This window comes from Oncorhynchus kisutch, linkage group LG24 (genome assembly GCF_002021735.2).
Source record: "Oncorhynchus kisutch isolate 150728-3 linkage group LG24, Okis_V2, whole genome shotgun sequence".
NCBI classification, from domain to species: Eukaryota; Metazoa; Chordata; class Actinopteri; order Salmoniformes; family Salmonidae; genus Oncorhynchus; species Oncorhynchus kisutch.
Window position 1 is genome coordinate 18,822,758 of NC_034197.2, and position 13,092 is coordinate 18,835,849.

Consider the following 13,092-nt stretch of genomic DNA (forward strand, 5'->3'; position numbering starts at 1 on the left):
CACGGGTACACCGACCGACGTCAAGTCACTACAGCGGCTGTTGGGGTTTGTGAACTATCTTTCAAAATGTATGCCCCGTCTATCTGATATATGTGAGCCGCTCAGAAGACTGACGAACAAGGACATTGACTGGACATGTCTACCACAGCATGACATAGCAGTTTAGACTATCAATCAGGTAGTCACACAACACCCAGTGCTCAAATACTACGACCTGAATGATCAAATAAAATAAAATTTTATTTGTCACATACACATGGTTAGCAGATGTTAGTGCGAGTGTAGCGAATGATGAAGTCACACTGCTGTGTGATGCCAGTGAGACAGGTTTGGGCGCAGCCCTTCTACAGAAAGGACAACCTGTTGCATTTGCCTCCAGAAGTCTGGAGTCTGACAGAACAAAGATATGCACAGATTGAGAAAGAATGTCTCTCCATTGTTTTTGCATGTGACAATTTTGACCAGTATCTGCATGGCACAGAGCAAAGACAAATGCAAACAGCAGCCACGATCTAGGCAGCCACGGTCTAGGCTATGGGACTGGCCACAACTGACCACAACTGACCTGGAACAGGTGGATGACACCAGCGATGTGATCAACATCTTGACTAAGGCAATGGAATCAAAGCACACTCTTCCCAGGACCCACTTTTTCAGGCTCTGTATGCTCAAATCAACAATGGCTGGCCTGGAACCAAACAGACTGTAAGTCACACACAGAAACATTTCTGGAAAATGGACCGATATTCAAAGGAAACAGGGTCTTCATCCCTGACATGTTACCCTCTGACTTTCTACCCAAAATCCACTCTGGCCACTCAGGCATAGAGGCCAGCCTCAGAAATGCACGTGATGCTATTTTCTGGCCAAGGATTACAGACGACGTAAAGATCTTTATCAGCAAATGTGCCACCTGCAACTCCATCCAGAAAAGACAACAAAAGGAGACCACTCATCATGAATAAAATTCTCAAACCACAAATGGTACAAAATGTCATAGCAAGAAAACAAGCCAAAGGGCTGACAGCAAAACGCCACTATGACACACAACCTGTGACATGTCCAACATCATCCAAGGAAAAAGAGTAAGGGTCCTTCTACACCCCAACAACTCGGCCAGCACTTGAACACTGGGCACTGATCAACTGGTCGTTTGAAGTACTAGTGAATGGTAAAAAATACAGCAGAAACAGAAGAGACATTCGTCCTCTGACTGAACAATTCAAGATCCCCCTGGTCGACCACCAAACAAACATGGATGAGGATGACTGGGGACCTTCCTGTTTGGCCCTGTTATATCCTTCCTGTTTGGCCCTGTCCGGGGGTGTCCTCGGATGGGGCCACAGTGTCTCCTGACCCCTCCTGTCTCAGCCTCCAGTATTTATGCTGCAGTAGTTTATGTGTCGGGGGGCTGGGGTCAGTTTGTTATATCTGGAGTACTTCTCCTGTCCTATTCGGTGTCCTGTGTGAATCTAAGTGTGCGTTCTCTAATTCTCTCCTTCTCTCTTTCTTTCTCTCTCTCGGAGGACCTGAGCCCTAGGACCATGCCCCAGGACTACCTGACATGATGACTCCTTGCTGTCCCCAGTCCACCTGGCCATGCTGCTGTTCCAGTTTCAACTGACCTGAGCCCTAGGACCATGCCCCAGGACTACCTGACATGATGACTCCTTGCTGTCCCCAGTCCACCTGGCCATGCTGCTGCTCCAGTTTCAACTTCCACCTGACTGTGCTGCTGCTCCAGTTTCAACTGTTCTGCCTTATTATTATTCGACCATGCTGGTCATTTATGAACATTTGAACATCTTGGCCATGTTCTGTTATAATCTCCACCCGGCACAGCCAGAAGAGGACTGGCCACCCCACATAGCCTGGTTCCTCTCTAGGTTTCTTCCTAGGTATTGGCCTTTCTAGGGAGTTTTTCCTAGCCACCGTGCTTCTACACCTGCATTGCTTGCTGTTTGGGGTTTTAGGCTGGGTTTCTGTACAGCTCTTTGAGATATCAGCTGATGTACGAAGGGCTATATAAATAAATGTGATTTGATTTGATTTGATTTGAACATGGAATGAACCTGCCAACAACAGGTTGCTGCTGTGGAAGCAGCCCCACTGCCTGAAAATCTAACTTCGAGACCCACCAGAACCAGAGCAAATATCAGTCCGCCTGCGAGATACTCCAGAGACTAGGTTGTTTAATCTTAATCTTAATCTTTAAACAAGTATTTAAGGGGGGGGGTATGAAAAATAGTTTAAAGAGGATGGAAGCAGATTGGAGTATTGCTTATGGACTGATGATGCTTGTTAAAGGTGCTTGCATAAGAACACAGTTATGTTTGTGTTGCCAGTGTAATGTTTAACTTGAAATGGTCTAACACTAGTTCACCTCATTACGAGGCTAGGAGGAGTTATCTTCATTTCTGTGTAAAGGAAGATGTTACGAGATGCCGCCAAGCCAATAGATGGCGCTTCTGTTATGTGTAGCTCAGTGTGATACTCTATAGTAGAAGTGAGCTAAGTTAAGTATTGCTTACTATGCACTATAGGGAGCTGTATGTATGCTACCCAATGATGCTGAGTAAAGACATTCTTATCAACATTACTTTGCTCTCGTATTGAATAATCGGCATACAAAACACTATACGTAGAGCACCAACAAGGGTTCCGCTACGGTTACAACCCTTTTTTATGGTTCTTTATAGAACCTTTATGGAGAATGGTTTTTATAAAGAACCTTTCTCAATCTAACCATACAGTTTTTTATTTTTTATTCTGGTCAGCCATATTATGTGTTATTATTGTGTTATTATTGTGTTTATTGACAAGTTGAATCAAGTCAAGCCTTCTCAGTTGACACAAGGCCATGTTACACAAGACACCATCACTGGTCATAGTCATTTAATAAGTAATAGAATAACAAAACATTAGATAAACTGGAATTACACTCTCACTCACGGTTGCACAAAAAAAGCTGTGAGCAAACCACATCCCAAAATATTCCAATGAGCCGCCTCCCCCACATTTTAATTATCACTTAAAGAGTAAATAACCCTTTTGTGAACTGAAAATAACTATTGAAGGGCTCAAAGGGTTCTTTAAGTTATTAAGGTTCCACATAGAACCATCACCCTTCCCAAAGAACCCTTGAGGAACCCTTTTTTCTTGGTGTGTAACATTCCTGGTGAAGAGTCCGTCAATTGCTGGATTTGTGAGAAAATTCCCCAAATAGCATAGGAATTACATATTGTTACAAAGCCATGAGCCACACATCCATGGCTCAACCATGTCTTCTGTAGCTCATTGTTACAGTAGCCTATGTAGGCCTACGGTTGCAGTCAATAATGTCCTTGTCTTTGAGTAATTTGCATTTAATCATTCCAGTATTCAGGAAAACAAAAAGCATTTCTTACCTGTAGGCCTATCACTTTCCCTTAATTGTTCTCCAGGCGGTTGCCTAATAAACCTGTCCTGATATACAGTCTGAAACAAAGGACTCCAGAATCGGGAAAATATTCCTTACAACCCAGAATGTTGAATAGAATTGCATTTGAACTTACTCTGTCAGTGGTCTGTGTGGGAAAGTTTTGTTTACCCAACTTTTTGGAGCACCAGTCCTTACTGAAGTAGAACTTTGTATCACCTGGCACATGCACAAAACCATGTCAACACCTGTTAGTTAGTATGGCTGCATCACATGCACAGAACCATGTAAACTCCTGTTAGTATGGCTGCATCACAAGCACAAAACCATGTCAACACCTGTTAGTTAGTATGGCTGCATCACATGCACAGAACCATGTCAACACCTGTTAGTTAGTATGGCTGCATCACATGCACAAAACCATGTAAACACCTGTTAGTATGGCTGCATCACATGCACAAAACCATGTCAACACCTGTTAGTTAGTACGGCTGCATCACATGCACAGAACCATGTAAACTCCTGTTAGTATGGCTGCATCACATGCACAAAACCATGTAAACACCTGTTAGTATGGCTGCATCACATGCACAAAACCATGTAAACACCTGTTAGTATGGCTGCATCACATGCACAGAACCATGTAAACACCTGTTAGTATGGCTGCATCACAAGCACAAAACCATGTAAACACCTGTTAGTATGGCTGCATCACATGCACAGAACCATGTAAACACCTGTCAGTATGGCTGCATCACATGCACAAAACCATGTAAACACCTGTCAGTATGGCTGCATCACATGCACAGAACCATGTAAACACCTGTTAGTATGGCTGCATCACAAGCACAAAACCATGTAAACACCTGTTAGTATGGCTGCATCACAAGCACAGAACCATGTAAACACCTGTTAGTGTGGCTGCATCACAAGCACAAAACCATGTAAACACCTGTTAGTTAGTATGGCTGCATCACATGCACAAAACCATGTCAACACCTGTCAGTATGGCTGCATCACATGCACAGAACCATGTAAACACCTGTCAGTATGGCTGCATCACATGCACAAAACCATGTAAACACCTGTTAGTGTGGCTGCATCACAAGCACAAAACCATGTCAACACCTGTTAGTTAGTATGGCTGCATCACATGCACAAAACCATGTAAACACCTGTTAGTGTGGCTGCATCACAAGCACAAAACCATGTCAACACCTGTTAGTTAGTATGGCTGCATCACATGTACAGAACCATATAAACACCTGTTAGTATGGCTGCATCACATGCACAAAACCATGTAAACACCTGTCAGTATGGCTGCATCACATGCACAAAACCATGTCAACACCTGTCAGTATGGCTGCATCACATGCACAGAACCATGTAAACACCTGTTAGTATGGCTGCATCACATGCACAGAACCATGTAAACACCTGTTAGTATGGCTGCATCACATGCACAAAACCATGTAAACACCTGAAGGCATTGACACGTTTTGTGACTATCCAGGGGATAGCTTTCACGCACGTGTAGATTGGGAATAAGCATATCCATTTTAGCTGTCCACAGGAGAATTTACTTTTGAGAAGATTTCTAATCTGTTGTCATTTGTCAGGCAAACATTAATGTAGTGAGTCGTTTGGTGCCGACATGGCAATATATAACACATCTGGGAATAACATAGCCTACTTACCTGACGCCACCTGTTCATATTTGGGGATAGTTTATTCCACTAGCTTGGGATTTCTGACACAGAGGGTATTTAAATCAGTTGGTTTCAGCTCTTCGGATGAGAAGGAGGGGATCAGGCCAGCATTAGGCTACATGAATATGTAGCTACATGAATACATGAAGCTAACTCTTGTCTCCTTTATTCAATGAATCCTGCACCTAGTGGAAATCATATTGCCTCCTGTGCATACCTTCATCTCCTGTGGCTGAGCTATGGCTACCCTTTGACACTATTAGGCCCAGGCACGTGCACATATAGGGTTCTACCTGTGCAGAGCACAGCCCTACCAATCCTTAGTAAAATGTTTGAAAAAATTGTGTTTGACCAGATACAATGCTACTTCACAGTAAACAAATGATCAACTGACTTTCAGCATGCTTATAGGGAAGGGCCCTCAACATGTACAGCACTTACCTAAATGGCTGATGATTGGCTGAAAGAAATTGATCAAAAGAAGCTTGTGGGAGTTGTTTTGTTAGATTTCAGTATAGCTTTTGACATTGTCGATCATAATCTGCTGCTGGAAAATGTATGTGTTATAGCTTTACATCCCCTGCTATTTCATGGATCGAGAGTTACTTGTCAGAGGGTGTTACCAGAAACAGGGGGTGTTCTTTAATGAAAGCGTCTCTAACATAATCCAGGTAGCGTCTGGCATTCCCCGGAGCAGTGGTCTAGGCCCCTTACTTTTTTCCATCTTTACTAATGACCTGTTACTGGCACTGAGTAAAGCCTGTGTATCGATGTATGCTGATGACTCAACATTATACACGTGAGCTATAATGTTGCACCTGGACTACTGCCCATATGGTCAACTGCCACAAAGAGGGACATAGGCAAATTACAGTTGGCCCATAACAGAGCAGCAAGGCTGGCCCTTAATATTCACGGAGAGCTAACATCAATGACATGCATGTCAACCTCTCCTTGTTACATATTGCTAAGGGAACGACGCAGGAGATGAGAAGCAGGTCCGGGAGTGAAGTTTTATTAGCTGATGGACATGAAATGGAACAGGAACAGCGTCTGGACAGGAACACATAACAAACAGAATACGGAACAATGCGGACACAGGGAACACCACCAAGGAACAGACATATACAGGGGGTAATCAACAAAGTGAAGGAGTCCAATGAGCGCAGCTGCATGTAATGTTGGTAACAGGAGTGTATGATGACGGGTAGCCTGGCGCCCCCGAGTGCCAGGGAGGAGGAGCGGGAGCTGGCGTGACACTCCTGGCTCAAAGTGGAGGAGAGATTGGCTGCATGAAGACTACTTGTATTTGCGAGAGGTATTAACATGTTGAAAGCACCGAGCTGTCTGTTTAAATGACTAGTAGCTTACACAGATCAGACACCCATGCATACCCCACAACATATGCCACAAAGGGTCTCTTCACAGTCCCCACGTCCAGAACCGACTCCGGGAAACGCACAGTAACTCATGCAAGCAGTAAAATCAGATTTAAAAAACAGATAAAACTACACCTTATGGAACAACGCGGACCGTTAAGAGACACACAGGCACAAACACATGCATACGCAAACAATCTACTACTGACTCATCTTTACCAGAACAATAGGCTACCTGGTGATTTGATTGATCATTTTCATATTTTAGATAGGCCTAGTTTGGGTGGCTATAAAGATAAGCAGCTGTACTACTTGCTATAAAGATAAGCAGCTGTAACATCGCACCGCCTCCAATATTAAGGGATGAAGATGTAGCATATTCTGGTCAATTTATTACGCTATTTGTGAGAAAGAACAGGGCTACCCGGCACACAGGCTGCCCTCCAAAGTGATGTTGCAGTGCAGAGAGAACATGCTTTTCCATCCAATCCTACAACCATGTATGATTGTACTTTCTTTGGACTCAAGAGAAGTGACATGATAAATCCCTAGTTGATATTGGCTGCTAAAATGAATGACTTTCAGCTCCAAATGCAGGTGTAAAAGGCAGTTTATTTATTTCTGTATCCTATCTTGCACTTCGAAAAATACATTGAGTTTATGGCTGTAACGACATGCTACGTTTGCGCAGCGATTGCAGGTTGATTGCAGGTGCATGTTTGTGTGTGCACGTACATGTGTGTGCCCAGGGGGTCGCAAGTCTTCTAGGCCTACCACTCCTTTTTGGGGGTCGCTGGTCAAAAGGTTTGAAAACCATTGGGATACATGATAGTGGCAACAAATGGAGTTGGGTTGGATATAGTATAAAAATGGTATTCTATTTTGACTGGAATTGTGTTGGTCATTGTTAACCTTGGGGGGTTCTAAGCTCACATATGAAATTGTTTTAAGACGGTCATACAATGGATCATTTAGCTATTTGATTTTGAGTTTTAGGACCCCTTTCAGTATCAAAATTATTTGATAAAATACTGAATTTGGACTTTAATTCTATAGCCCATAGAAACGCATTGAATAACACATTCATACATTTCTATTAAAAAAAAGACAGTGAAAAAGAAATCGTAAGGAATAAGGTTTTGAAGTGTCCGTCCCTGTATATCTAGGATATATAAGAAAGCTCAGGAAATATTTTAGTTTTTTGGACACATATTTAGCATCTTTTCTTTTTTGGCACAAAACTTCCTCCGTACGTCCATTCATTTGTATGGGTTACCTTCACATGAGTCTCCCCCCTTTCCATAGAGCGGTCATAATAGTTTGTAGGCCAAACCGTTCAGATGCTACATAGGTTTTTGTGAGAAGATTTCCGGGATGTCTCATGGTCTGACAAATACCCTGTAGGTCTGCCATCTTCCACAGCAGATGCGGAAGGCCACCATTGGCGGATGCAGTTTAAACTGACAGATTTTGTTGGGGATTTTTACTTAGATTAACGCATGGGTGTGTCAATAGACTCTTAAGGATTGTAATAAGTGCAGCATTTATTCCAGTTCAAAATAGTTTTGCAAAGTATTTTACTCATCAGATTGTGCTGCTTTCCCCTCTTCTTGTAATAATTGCTCAATGAGTCTGTAACCAGGGTTGCAGGGATTTGGTTTGGGGGGGGCAATGTTTTTTGAGTTTGAGCACATGCCCCCCAAAAGTCTGTGCTTGGCCCTGATTAGGCTATAGTCAGGGCCTGCTCCAGCATAGTGAGAATTCACATAGAAATTGTCACGTTCTGACCTTAGTTCCTTTTTTATGTCTTTGTGTTAGGTTGGTCAGTCGTTCGTTGTCTCTGATTGAGAATCATACTTAGGTAGCCTTTTTTCCCCCTTTTGGTTGTGGGTGTTTTTATTTTCTGTTTAGTGTCTGTTCACCTGGTAGAACTGTTTCGTTTTCTCTTCGTTGTAATTTTGTGTAGTGTTCAGTTTTTCGATTAAAATATGACGAACACTTACCACGCTGCATTTTGGTCCTCCTCTCCTTCCACCAATGAGAAGCGTTACAGAAATGCACATTTTACATTCAGAAATGCACAAGTACATTTTGTGCAAATCTAAACATTTTGCCATGGGGCAGATAGAACATTTGGCAGTTTTAAAGCATGTTTTCTACAGTTCTACACATTTTGCCATGGGGCGGACAGAAAATGTAGCATTTTTACAACACATTTCATGCAATTCGACTTATTTTGCTGTGGGGCAGAGATATGTTTTTGCAGTTTTAAAGCATGTTTTCTGCAGTTCTACACATTTTGCCATTAATTATGCCATGTTAATGATATCTGAGTGAGAGTGCCGAAAAAAATCAATGAGGGCCCCCTAGGTGGCCTGTCGATATTCGACCTTGATTACTGCAAATTTACACTGAAAAATATCAACGCAGCATGCAACCATTTCAAAGATTTTACTGAGTTACAGATCATATAAGGAAATCAGTCAACTGAAATAAATAAATTAGGCCCTAACCTATGAATTTCACATGACTGGGAATACAGATATCACAGATATCTTCAAAAACAAGTAGGGACGTGGACGACCCCCATTTGCCTCATGCAGCACGACACATCTCCTTCGAATAAAGTTGATCAGGAAGTTGACTGTGGCCTGTGGAATGTTGTCCCACTACTCTTCAATGGCTGTGCAAAGTTTCTGGATATCGTAACTTATAACTTTCTCACTGGGTGACATGTCAGGTGAGTAGGTAGGCCATGGAAGAACTGCGACATTTTCAGCTTCCAGGACTTGTGTACAGATCCTTGCAACATGGGGCCATGGATATCATGCTGAAACATGAGGTGATGACAGTGGACAAATGGCACGACAATGGGGCTCTGGATCTCGTCATGGTATATAAAATGAAATTGTGTTCATTGTCTGTAGCTTATGCCTGCACATACTATAATCCCTGCGCCACCATGGGGCACTTTGTTCACCACGTTGACATTGTCAAATCACTCGCCCACATGACGCCATACGTCTGTCATCTGCCCAGTACAGTTGAAACCAGGATTCATTCGTGAAGAGCACACTTCTCCAGCATGCCAGTGGTCATCAAACGACGCCAAACTGCAGTCAGATCAAGACCCTGGTGAGGGCGAGCACGCAGATGAGCTTCCCTGAGACGGTTTCTGACAGTTTGTGTAGAAATTCTTCAGTTATGCAAACCGACAATTTCATCAGCTGTCCGGGTGGCTGGTCTCAGACGATCCCGCAGGTGAAGAAGCCTGATGTGGAGGTCCTGGGCTGGCGTGGCTACTGGGCTCTGTGGTTGTGAGGCCGGTTAGATGTACTGCCAAATTACGTTAGAGGCGGCTTATTGTAGAGAACTGAACATTCAATTATCTGGCAACAGCTCTGGTGGACATTCCCGCAGTCAGCATGCAAAATGCACAATCCCTCATAACTTGAGACATCTGTGGCATTGTGTTGTGTGACAAAACTGCACATTTTAGAGTGGCCTTTTATTGTCCACAGCACAAGGTGCACCTGTGTAATGATCATGCTGTTTAATCAGATTCTTGAAATGCCACACCTGTCAGGTGGATGGATTATCTTGGCAAAGGAGAACTCCTCAGTAACAGGGATGTGAACTAATTTGTGTACAAAATTGGAGAGAAATAAGCTTGGAACATTTCTGGGCTCTTTTATTTCAGCTCATGATGGACCTTGGGTCCAATACTTTACATGTTGTGTTTATATTTTTGTTCAGTGTAGATAACTGGCTAGATAGACTAATTTACCAATTTAAAAATGTTAGCTGACACGGCTAATTGAGGGATGTTCAGTGACTGATAAATCAAGAGAAAAACTGCTGATGCAGAACCAAATGTAGGATCTACACCTTGTATTCTTTTATTCTAACTCTCAACGGTAAATTGAGACCCAAGTTTAGTCTGGGCCTATTATGTTGGAATGATTAAACTTCATGAAAAAAATGACCTTCAATCAATCCGTGTTTGGAAAGAAGTCTGACTGACGACGTTGCCCTTATAACAGAGCTGTCACCAAGTCAAATGCAGAGGCCACTACCGTGCCCAACGCTGCCACCTACACGCGGTAGGCGGCGACGCGAACAAGCAGACAGCGGCAGCGAGCATTCATACCGCTCAGAACAAGGCTTTTACTTGCTATTGCGAGCTCAGACCGCATAACACTCCATTCATGCTGTGAGAAGCTCAAGACTCGGAACGCGGAGCTTTTGGGCGAGAATCGTGACAGTCGTGGAAATGCCTTCAAGTTTAATATTTTAACCATGCTGAAGAAAACAAACCCCAAGATCACAATTATCCGTAAGTAGAGCAAAAACTTTTCTGCTGCAACTTCACTTATAACGTGGTTATTACAGTGTCATTTGTAGCTTAGTTTGTGGCTCGATTGAGGGACTGACATTCCTTCTCTCTCCCCGGCTGTTTCTATTCCCTGTGTCGTAGTATTAATATAATTCGGATAGGCAACCGAGGACTCAATGAATGCGGTTTGAGGGAATCCTTTAGGTTCAATTAGGCTATCTGCGTTCCCTCAGCCTATTCAGGTTTGGGCAGACCACATTGTTTGGCGAAATAATTGAACGCCCTATTTGATATGATTGGCAAGTTGGTAAAGTAGACCGGTTACGAATGGACATAAGTAGGTGTCAAGCAGCCGTGTGAAGGCTACATAGCTGGGGCGTTCTCTTACATGCAGAATGTGTGCAGATCACTGCAGGAGAATAGAAAAGGAGAATAGAAAATTCAATTTCATTTTCAACTCCATAACTTGCACACATAGAGCTTGCCACTGTGTCATTGCCTGGAGAAAAATAAAGCCGTAAATGGCAATTTATTGAAGTAATTTCAGAAGCTTTGACATGTCTTGACGCAGTTGGATATACCATTATTTTAATGTCGCATCAACATGCACTTTAATGTAATCTGATATATTTGTTTTTACACAGAATGCGTAGGTGACGATTGGTTTGGGGATGACTGTTGGATGCAGCCTATGCATTTCATTTCGATGCCGAGAAAATCGGATAAAAGTGCTATGACTATGCTGGAACGTGTTGGAAGAAGCTCGTATATAACCTCCACTTTAGACTCCGCATTTAGGCGATCGGATTTTTTTGCCAACAATGCATATTAATGTTCAGACATCAGCGTGGCTTTCAGATTTCTCTTGGAGTGTGATTCCTTTTATTTCCGAATTTATCTAGGGGTTTAACCATTTTGGTGGTGTCCCTCTTTTGTTTAGGATTCCCTATCGCAGTGTGTTTAGATTTGTAGCCTACATGTATGCGGTGCTGGCCGTGATGTTATTCACACAACTACAGGGTATGCACCATTGGTAGACATATAAGTACTATATGCAAGTACGTTTTTATTAGGCTTTTCTATCCTACCGATGATTAAAGGGATGCGAATGTATTTTTATGCGTAACCAAACGGTCACTATTTTTTTAATTATGGGGGCCTTATTGGAGAATTTGAGGGCCACTTCATAGACTACCATCCAAGTTTTATTTAGTCTACACATTGGTGTGTGGTCTTGCTACTCATAAATAGCATAATGTGGATGACAGGCTAAGAAGCAATCACTAGATGTGCGAACCGTTTAGGCTATTCTTCCACAATTTTCAATAATTACAAATGGGTCCACTTAAATATATTGATTTCATTTTTGCAGACATCTGTTAGCTTTCATCGCGCTCATCTTGCTATTTGATTTGATAGCCTAGCGACGTAATACAACCGGCATGTATCCCTGTTGTAACAATAGTGGGGAAATCTGGTTGATTTAGACCCCTACTTGCGTTATGAATCAACAAACGGTGAGTGATATTGTTTTGGGGGGCGCTCACTGGGGGCTTTGTGTCATGGTTCCCGCGCTCATGTTTGGCTGCCCTAAGGCAATCTTTATTTTGTTTCCCTTTGCATCTCCTTTGTGGAGGAAAAATGTCTGGCCATATCAATTGAGACCAAACCGTAATTCATAGGCTACAGTAGCCATAGCCATATATGATAAGACGTTTTACAATCGGGAGTTATTTGAATATCATATGGACGCTGGAGTCATTCCTTAGCTACAGTAGCTTATACTATAAAGGGTCCATACATTTGTCTTATTTTAGCTTTAAATCTGGACTGCATGTCTGTTAATTTGCTTTTCTCATGCACTCAGTGCAATATGTGCTCAGCATGCATGTCATCTGAAAAGTGTGGGTCACATAAACACATAGTTTATCAGTGGACAGTGGGACAAGCCACGCGCAGGCCAAAATAAGACATTGAAATGAGAGAGGCCATGAATACCCAAGCCCAAAGGCGGCAGATGGCGATATTGCGTCTTTCCATCTTACCATCCAAACACATAGTATGCAGCCGGCAATAGACTCGTGTCCCATGTTGACCGGTTCATACCTAAAACATTCTCCATTCAGGCTGCAAAGGCGTCTGTTTTCTCATCAAGTACATTTAATGGCAAGAAGGCAGACATGGGTAAAATATGCATACTTTGTGAAACACAATTTCCCACCACCATGCTAAAGTGGCTAATGGCTAGGA

The 13,092-nt window shown here is 42.8% G+C and overlaps 1 protein-coding gene across 2 annotated transcripts in view; it reads left to right on the forward strand.

The window, feature by feature from the left end:
* Positions 1 to 10,703: 10,703 nt before the first annotated feature.
* The window catches only part of LOC109869349 (plexin-A1), a 344,851-nt gene continuing 342,462 nt past the window's right edge, over positions 10,704 to 13,092 (forward strand). For both annotated transcript variants that reach the window (XM_031803595.1, XM_031803596.1), the window contains exon 1: positions 10,704 to 10,842. The gene's annotated coding sequence lies outside the window, so the exon portion shown is untranslated. The remainder of the gene's footprint in view (positions 10,843 to 13,092) is intronic.